Genomic DNA, 9,558 nt, shown 5'->3' with positions numbered 1-9,558 from the left:
AAATATCATAGCATAGATGTAAAAAATACAATAGTGGCAGTGCAGTTAAAGGTGGGGTATGTAAGTTTGAGAAACCGGCTCGAGATACACTTTTTGTTATATTCCATGGAATGCTCTTAACATCCCGATAGCAATGAATATCTTAAGTGCTTTGACAAAAAATCCATACAAAAAAATGTCATCTGTGGAAGCCGTAGTAGCTACTGTAAAAAGCACGACCAAACATCTGAGCCGGCCCGGCTAAAATAACTGGATGGCCTACCTGCCTGTCAGCCTTCCATCTGTGCACAAACTTATCTCGTGCCCTCATTGGTCATGTGCACCTTTGTGTGTGTTGGAGGAGGGGCTCTGTAAGGAAGTGGCAGATTTTTTCCGGCTTTGTATATATATATTTGTTATATTACAAAATCATTTCTTTGAGACAAGGGAACCGGAAGTGCAAAAATGCTGACTCATATCCAGGTTTTAGGACTCAAATATCACTTTAACAACATTTCAATCTTAATGTAAAGACAGTTAATAAGTTGTTACTGTCACAAGTTTACCACTAATAGCTTTTGATTGAAAATATTTGTTGTCCTTACCCACATTTAGAATCAGTTTAAAAGAGCTGCAGCAGTTGACATTGACAACCAAATGTAAGTACTTACTATATTTTTGTTGTTGTTGTCCCTACACATTTTGTTCCAGCTTGTAGACCTATGCAGCACAGCTTATCTCCAATTGAATGCTCCTACAAGTCTGGAATCCATATTTGATTCTAAAGAACAAAATGAAAAGAATACTCTACTCTTCAAAGTGGAAAGCCTATTTATAATGGGTATGACTATTAGCAAGTAGTCTAAAAAGAATTTCATTTTCCATTGATAGCAAAGTGTTTGGACTACAGAGGTTCTGAGAGAGTCCTCTTACTGTGATAAGCTCCATTGTTGGTTTTGACATGCAGTGAGTCTGATTTCAGCACCATGGACAGCCACACTAAAGCTGCAGGATGGTGTGTTCACTGACACCACTCTTGGAGGCAGTGATGGTCACCAGAAGAAGAAGATGTCATTTCAAGTGACCGGCCACATTATGATATGGGCTATTGGACTTTATGTAACAGTCTGTAAGTGCCATTTTAAACTTCATTGATCTTAAGCACTTCCCCACAACACTGCAGCATAACCAGGGGGGATTATGTCCACCTTGTTAGGTACAATGATAAACTACCTGTCCCACTGTATTTCAACTTAGAGAAAGCCGTCGTTTAGCCTCTACATTTAATAATTCAAACGTGTTGCCATTAAACATAAGGTCATGGAGTATGGTTGGACATCAATCACTTCTCCATTATTTTTCTACAAAGGGCAATACATATGAGACTTGTTTGGTGTAAATAGATCGGGTTGTATAAAATACATTAGCTGTATTTTAATTTGAATCATAAATAAAGTATCAAGGTTTATTCATATAATGTTGATATTTTTGTTGCACAGTAAAGGATGGGGATGCGAGATAGCACATTTGTGTGTATCATTCACACACAAATTAAATTGTATTTCAAATCAAAGCTTTAATATGACAAGTTCCTTTTGAATGATTCCCTAAATTGAAGCTACTTGGTACAGTGGCAGCCCTAAAACATTCCCATTACGAGATGTTTTGGGCTGTGTGTTTTTGAAGTTTGACAAGCTGCGCATGTGTTGTCAAGTTGGTGAAGATGTTCCTTCCTTTACATGGGTTTTGGCACATTTGTGTTTTTGTATTTGCATAGTTTTTTAAGCTGCAGCACGTTTCTCCTTATCTAAGTATTTTGGGCTGTTGTAGCATGTTTGCATCTGTCGGCCACTGTAGCTTGGACCAGAAAACAACAAACCATATTGCTCTCCCTCCAGGTGTATGTGAGTATTGTGTTTTTTCTTATTTTTCTAAACATAACATTGCACCCTTGAAAATTGGAAGATTTTTCTGATTTGTGTTTATTTATGTTTATTTATATAGCCAGATGTCACAAATGTTACATTTGTCACAGTGGACTTCACAGTTAGTACAGAATATCAGTATGACAATACGACACCCTCTGTCCTTAGACCCTCACATCGTACAAGGAAAAACTTCCAGAGAAAACCCCACAGTTCAAAGGGGAACATGGGAGAAACCTCAGGGAGAGCCCAGGACGGACAGACGTGCAATAGATGCCGTGTAAATCAAAAAGATAATAAATTTTACAGCGTAGGTAGACCACATTTTTGGACATACATGTGTCTATAATAAGAAGATGAATCCACGAGGATGTCAACAATCCTGTGGGAGCCATCAGGGAAGTATGATGAGAGTCAGGCAGGACCACAGTGACAGGTTCAGCCACGACTCAAAGTCCAGGACTCAGATAAGGACTCAGGACTCAGGATCAGCCACGACTCAGGATCCCGGCGTAGATAGACACCAAAAAGAAATTTGGGGGAAGCTGGGTTATTCGGAACATGAGAGTACACAGGTACAGACAGACAGAAGGAAGAAGTAAGGTGTCCCCAGCATTGTGTTCCAATAGCCTTATAAAACCTGTCCTTGCTGTCATTTTCAATTGTATATTTTTTGAGGGCTTTCTGTCCTTTAACAACAATCTTCATAGTTTTTCCTCCTTTTTTAATTATAGTTGTTTTGGGGCCATTGAATGCAGGCATAAGCAAGTGCATAACACGCTGAAGGTTCGTTATCATTTTCAGTACTTTGGCATTTCAGATATATATTTGGCGCCTGATGCCCTGGAATCTGTGGATGGAGGCACGTTTCACCTCACTGGGTCTCTGCTGTGAAGAGCAATCTCCTTTCAAAACCAAGCGTTGGTGAAGATTGAACGGATTCAGGGGCACCGCTATAACCATATCTGAATGTCAACACTGATTAGATGACCTGACTCCAATTACCCCCTTTAATAAAAGCCATTTTAAAGACCTTCATGCTCTTTCTTCAGTCCAAGACACAGAGAGAGAAGGAAGGACAAACTGTTCTTACGTAATAGTAAGCAGTGAAACTAGAAACACATATACTGCAGGGTGTTACGAAAGAAAATATATAATATACTTGCAGGCTGCAATGCCTTAATAATGATCACTTACTGGTGGTCCGTTAACCATGGGGTGTTATTAGACCCCATTTTCTGTGGAGTGCGCCTCAGTAATACTTTGCTATGCTCCAATAAAACCATCATGGGAAATAAATGTGTTATTGCAGTATTGCAAATAAGTTATCAAGTAGTGAGCGTGGGGCATGTGATGCTGACCACAGTCTGACTGTCGGACATGGAAGCTTTAATCTGAGCCCACGGGTTTGACAGCTTTATGTTTGGGAAGTTGTTTATGACTGCAAGGCAGGGTAATGACTGAGGAGAGAAACAAAGGGAAATGATCAGTCAGGGTCACCTCTAAACACTGCTACCAGAGGTGGAACCAAGTCATTGTTTCTAGAGTCACAAATAAGACTCAAGGCTTTGCTCTCGAGTCCCAAGTCAAGACTGACAAATTCCAAGTAAACACTGACAAGCCCTAACGCAAGTCTCAAGTCAAGACTGACAAGTCCCAACTAAAGTCCCAACTCAACACCTACAAGTTCCAAGTATAGTCCCAAGTCAAGACTAAAAAGAAGACTGAAATTCTTAGACAAGCCCTTAGTTAGGGCTGACAAGTCTCAAGTCCAAATAGGGAGGTCCCCGGTCAAGTGTCAAGACAGTCTATACTGAAGGCAGAAAATTCAAATCCCAAGTCACACCTGACACGATACTCAAGTCTCGAGTCTCAACAGTGCATTTGTTGACCTCCATATAATTTCCTTAACCGGACTAAATGATCACTGCGAAAGGAAATAAATACTTTTAAAATTCCATACTGTTTACATTTTAGGCTTGGGTGACTATCTATTAATTTAAAGTCAAAAGGCTCAAGTGAAGTCACGAGTCATTGGTGTTTTATTCCAAGCAAAGTCCTTTTTTTTCATGTGATTTGAGTCCAAGTCATGTGACTCAGATCCTCACATTTACTATACCTATAAGTGCATGTTCAGGGATCATAAAGTCAAAGGCTCAAATACTACTGGTGGAGTTTAGATCATACACCATCTTTCCCTCCTCTGTTGTTATAATTAGTTTGTGATACTGAATAGGCTACATTTTTGTGATCTTTCTGCACTGTTGGGCCTTTTATCAATTTGATATGGGGCTGTAATGTTGCTACAGGGACTTATATCCAATAATGCAGTGAAGAGGGTTTCAAGTTTATGACCCTATTATTCCCATAAAAGTACATTTTGTATTCCAAGTTGCATATATTGATTAAGGAGTCTCTATTTTGTACACAGTAGCCATACTGTGATATTAATTTATTTACACAGCCAACTTATTAATTTTTCTGTTTTTTAAGGATTGATGTCCTGGGGCCTCATTTATTATTGGGATATATGCTCAAAAAATGGCGTACGCCAGTTTCTACGCAATGTTTGCGATTTATAAAATACTAACATGACGGGGAAATGTGCGGTCCTCCACGCAAACTCTAACCCATGCGTACGCACTAAGCACAAACACGTGAGGGACGAGAAACTGCGACACCGTTGGCAGAAGGAAGAATGGAGAGAAATATGTGGAAATAATACCATAAATAAAATGTTACCTCTCATTTATCATATATGAAGAATTCATTTTCAAACATTGATTAAAGCCAATCTTAAAATGATTAAACAAACGCCTGTTTGCGACTCCTCAGTGCACACAAAAACGTAACTTGGAGAAATAAATAAATGGATATATGTTATTTAAAACCACCTCGAATATATTATGTTAATGTTATGAAGTGTTTTCTCATAAATGANCGCTTCTGCCCATTGACTTTGAATGGGGCGACGTCACTTTGCCTCGCTTTTCGCCGAACTGCATTGTGAGGAAGCAAAGCGAAGATTTCCAGGATTTCCAGGATTTTCAGGATTCAAAAGTAGAGCAATGTTCAACTTTTGAAGCTGAGCTGGAAGCGTCAGCCAATCAAATCCCGTTTATGCAAATCTGACAGTACAAGCACTAGCCAATCAAACCGCGTGTAAGCTGGGAGAGACATACCGCAGTTCATTTCCTCATATTCCAAACGAGAAATTACGGTAGCAAATAACCCGGTTCTTTACGACCAGTAACTATTTACCAGGATACAAACCGGAGGAACCAGGCATGGAGGGAGGTGGCAGAGACAGTGGGTGAAACTGGTAGGTTTTCGCCTGTTTGGAGATTTTATATCCAGTTTACTTCGTTTTAACATTGCTATTGCTTTGTATGTCGGGGGCGGGAGATTCATGTGATTGGTTGTTGGTCCAAATCCCCAAGCTTTCACCTCCAAGATTTTCAAGATGTTTTCAAAGCTGCTGTGTGGACGGGCCGTAAGAGTGAAACTTCAGCTGTGTTGTGTTTTATTCAAGATTTGTAAAAAACATCCTCTACTTTCATTACTTTCTGTTCGTTGGGGTGTATGCTTCAGTAATTCAGTATCTGCCTTTTATTCTAACATTTATATTTTCTATTCTTACTTTGTTCTAATTTGTATGTCTATATTTTGTCTTAAAATGTAACAAGCTCTTCCAGTTTAATAAAATGTGCTGCATACTGGGTTTCCTTTCCCATCACTTTAGTCCTGTAATAATGCACTGCGGCAGGTATTTAGCTGTGCGCATAATGACTCATTTTTTTCAAAGTGACTAATTTACGAGTTGTGACTAATGTGCAAGGTGATAAGTCCTGACCAACCTCACTCGAAAAGTATCAGTAATGAGTAAGAAGGATTGTTTCATGAGGCTGCAACCACAAGTATTATAACACCAACAAAACCAATTTAAAGCACTACAAAAATTGTCTTAGAAAATATGTTAAAATCACAATTATCTGACTCAAGTTGGATACTCTACCAGTTTCTTACCTAATTATTTAATCCAATGTTGTTCCCAAAATATTATAACAGAAATGTTTGATTGTAATTAAACTCAATCCATCTTCTTTTAAGATACAGAAAACATAAAAGTGGAGAGATCCTTAAAAGGGATGAGTCATGATAAAACAAATGTAAAAGGTCACATTGCACTGACAGGTTGTTTCCCTTGTTTAAGGATGGAAAGGTTTGCTATGTGCTTGCTTCAGAGTTTCTCTAACAGGAGTGTTATATTACATGCTGCATTTAGTGCTGCCACCCCATGTAAAGAGGGCCGTCTGAGGTAGTTTGGCGAGGGGAACACTTTGGAAAGGCGGTCAAAGAACCAGGACGAAGAGGGAGAAGAAGCGCAAACAAATGTGTGGGATTATTTTAAAAATAGGTTAAAGAAAACAAAGTGCAAGACAGAAACCTGGGAATTGTCAAAAAGCTAAAGAAAAAGAAAACCAAACTAAATAATGTTGCTCTTAAATTCAGTATATGGCATTCTATCTTCTCATCCTCACCTAACTGGAACAAACCAACTGCTAGGTAAGTGTAGGGGGGAGCTAAACCAAGCAAGCACCTTAATCACACAGTTCGATATATAGGCACCCATATCGATGATAACACCAAATACTATAGGAAATCAAATATTGCACAACTACCTATAAACCTACATTTTGGCCCAGCCCCACCCCTCCCTGCTCAGAGGACGTAACGATGCACACCTGTTTGCACTTTATTTGATTGAGCTGCTAATCTACCCTAACAACGAAATCACTTTAAACAAAATGAAAATGGCCAAGTTTGTGTCATTTGTACATCTTAATTTAAAAGTCTATCAAACTAACAGGAAAGAAATTAAAGAATAAGCATGCAGAAAAACAATGTTCTAAAAGGTGATTTTGGGGGTTTTTTTACACTGCAAAAAATAGCTCTAGGAAAGATGCTAGTTAAGTAACATTTATGATTGCTGTCGCTGTAGAAGAATGCAAGGACAGCCAAACAGTGATCATTATGGGGCAAGCAACATGGGGCTATAATGTGATAATTAACCTTTCGGCATTTGTTTCGTTTCAGTAATAACACCTTTTTTATGATACCCAATTCATAAAAGCAGGATTTGTTTGGGTTATTTCTGTCCTCTCACATGCAGTGACAATATGCAATTATAATGTTCCCATCCATGTACGGGGCTCAATTAAAGACACACTTACTATAGAAGGAGCAGTACAAGTGGCAAAAGGCCTTTGATGAAACAACTCATGCACAGCTTTGAAAAATGGCTTGTAAAGCAAACAAACCACCAAGGGAAGAACATAATAAAAAAAGGAAGGTACAAAGCTAGTATATCGCATACAAATTTCAAAAGATTTTAAGATGAGTATCACAAACGGGTAGCACAGATAACAGGGGCAGTGAATCAGGAAGCTTAGCATTAATGATGCACTTGGGTTGCATTGTTAAAGCTGGGAGAAAAAGAAAAGGAAAGCATTGCCTCTTTTCCAGGTAATGTAATTGCTATATTGGTGATCTAACACCCTCATTAAGCATGGATCAAACGGGGTGCAACAAAGCAGCAGCGTGGAACCAGAGTGTGAAACAGACAGGATTAGCGGATGAGAGAGATGTTCTCTTGCCGCGCAGTGGATGTTTGAAGTCTCCCACATGGTTAATTGTCGAGTGAAGACACTAGCATCGAGAAGTTCAGCCTCCCCTCTGAATTAAAGATAGCTAACTTGCCCTTGGCTAGCCTCCCAGTGTTTATGTTGCGTTTTTTTTCCCCCGAGCAATTAACAATCTGACACCGAGACCTTGGACTGCGGAAAGAGGGAGAGAGGGACGCTCCCTCACACTTGGAGAACATGCTAATACTGAACAGAGACAACCGAGTAATTAGCTCCAATGTATTTTGACACCTAAACTTTGAAGAAAAATGTGTGTACTTTTTCCCATTTCAGCCTCTTACATCACAGCCTTTGACTGAGACAGAAGTAGCATTTTATCTGAAGCAAAGCTTGCAATAAAAGGAATACAAGAAACCTCACACAAAGCTTCCTCCTATAATAAATATTTGACAAGCTGCTGAAACAGACATGAGATAGAGTTCACAGTGTGTGTAAAACATTGAGAGAGGCGAAAGAGGTTGAAAGCAGAGGTGCATGCCAGAAATGAAGAATGCCTTCACAAAAAAACAAATACGAATGACCTATTTGTTTCTTGATATCAACAAAGCAAATAAGGGTGCTTGTGAATAGTCTCTGCTAATAATGTTCAAAAATACCAGAATGAGGCTTAAAAATTGATAACAGCAATATTTCTGCACATTCCTGGTAGAGTGAAATACAGGGCGAGTGTTGGAAGGTCCGCTTATAAGCTTTTAAGGATTATCGTATTAAAATCAGCAGGGAGGTGCAGAGAATTTAATAATTTCCCTGGATGCTGTGTTACTATTGTGGTAGAAATGAGAACAACCTCAGCATGGTGCTAAGACCTTTATAGGAAACCGGTTAAAGGTCAGCACATTCATGAGAAAAACGGCTGCCATATTTTTCTAAGTTTCACTCATCAGAGGTCAGCGATTTGTAAAAAAAAGAAACCATTAAATCAAGTACAGCTATATGCAGTGTGGCATTAAAGTAAGTGTTGATTAGAAAAAGGTCAGCAAGAGTCAAAAGGTCATTCCTGGTAGAATTGAGTTCTAGGACTTCTAAGGACAAGTTGGATAAGATGTGGAAGTGATTAATGGGTTGCACTACTAGATAGATGGTTGAGCTTATGATCAAAATCCTTATCAAAGTAGAAGATTGAAGCCACTTTCAGATAGCTAAAGGGCAGGATCCAGCATGAGTGGATCTGGATGGACAAAGGGTAGAGGCCAAAAGACTGATAAGGTTACAGGACTGATATAAATTGTACAAAGGGAAAGATAAAATAGACACAGAATAGTGTGAATGTGTGTTGTTGCCAGGTTGCATTATAGGTTAGGAAATACATTGGTGAAAGGACGGAGGGTGATGCTCTGATACATGAAAAAGGGACACTCAAGATCAGGTCACTGCCGATATGAAGTGCACAGCTAGAATGGGAAAGATCAAAGGAAGATAGAAATCATAGAAATAATCCTCTCTGTGGGACGGTTGAAATTACGTAAGTAAAAATAAACTAGAATTGTGAAATTCTCCAGGCAATTCATGTAAAAGGCTGCCAAACTCTCCCATCTATGTCAGGTGGTCCTCGTGGCTGATAAAGGACAATCATGTGAAGAGGTCTGTGCTGAGTTATAGCGATGGTACAGAATCCCAAATGACAGAAAATGGTATGAGTGACAGAGGAGGAATAAGCAATTCCCACTCGGAGGAGATGAACAGACCTGAGCCGCAATGGCCTCGAGGCCTGAGAGAGAGCGTAGCAGGTGCCCCGGCGTTCTGCTAAAGAGTGATTTATGTACACGCGAGAGCAACAAAATGTAGAAACATGATCGGAGCACATCCTCAGATGAACTCCGGACTTTTCGGACCGCTGACTGATGGTTCCTGTCTCGGCTCTATAATGTTTTAAGATGAGACAGAGAAAGTGATAAGGCTGGAGCTGGAGGGGAAGCATTGTCAAGGATATCTCGAGAAACAAAATGGAG

This window comes from Notothenia coriiceps, unplaced genomic scaffold (assembly GCF_000735185.1).
Source record: "Notothenia coriiceps isolate Sejong01 unplaced genomic scaffold, NC01 NC01_scaffold00006108, whole genome shotgun sequence".
Classification (NCBI taxonomy): Eukaryota; Metazoa; Chordata; class Actinopteri; order Perciformes; family Nototheniidae; genus Notothenia; species Notothenia coriiceps.
Note: the sequence above shows the minus strand (reverse complement) of the source record.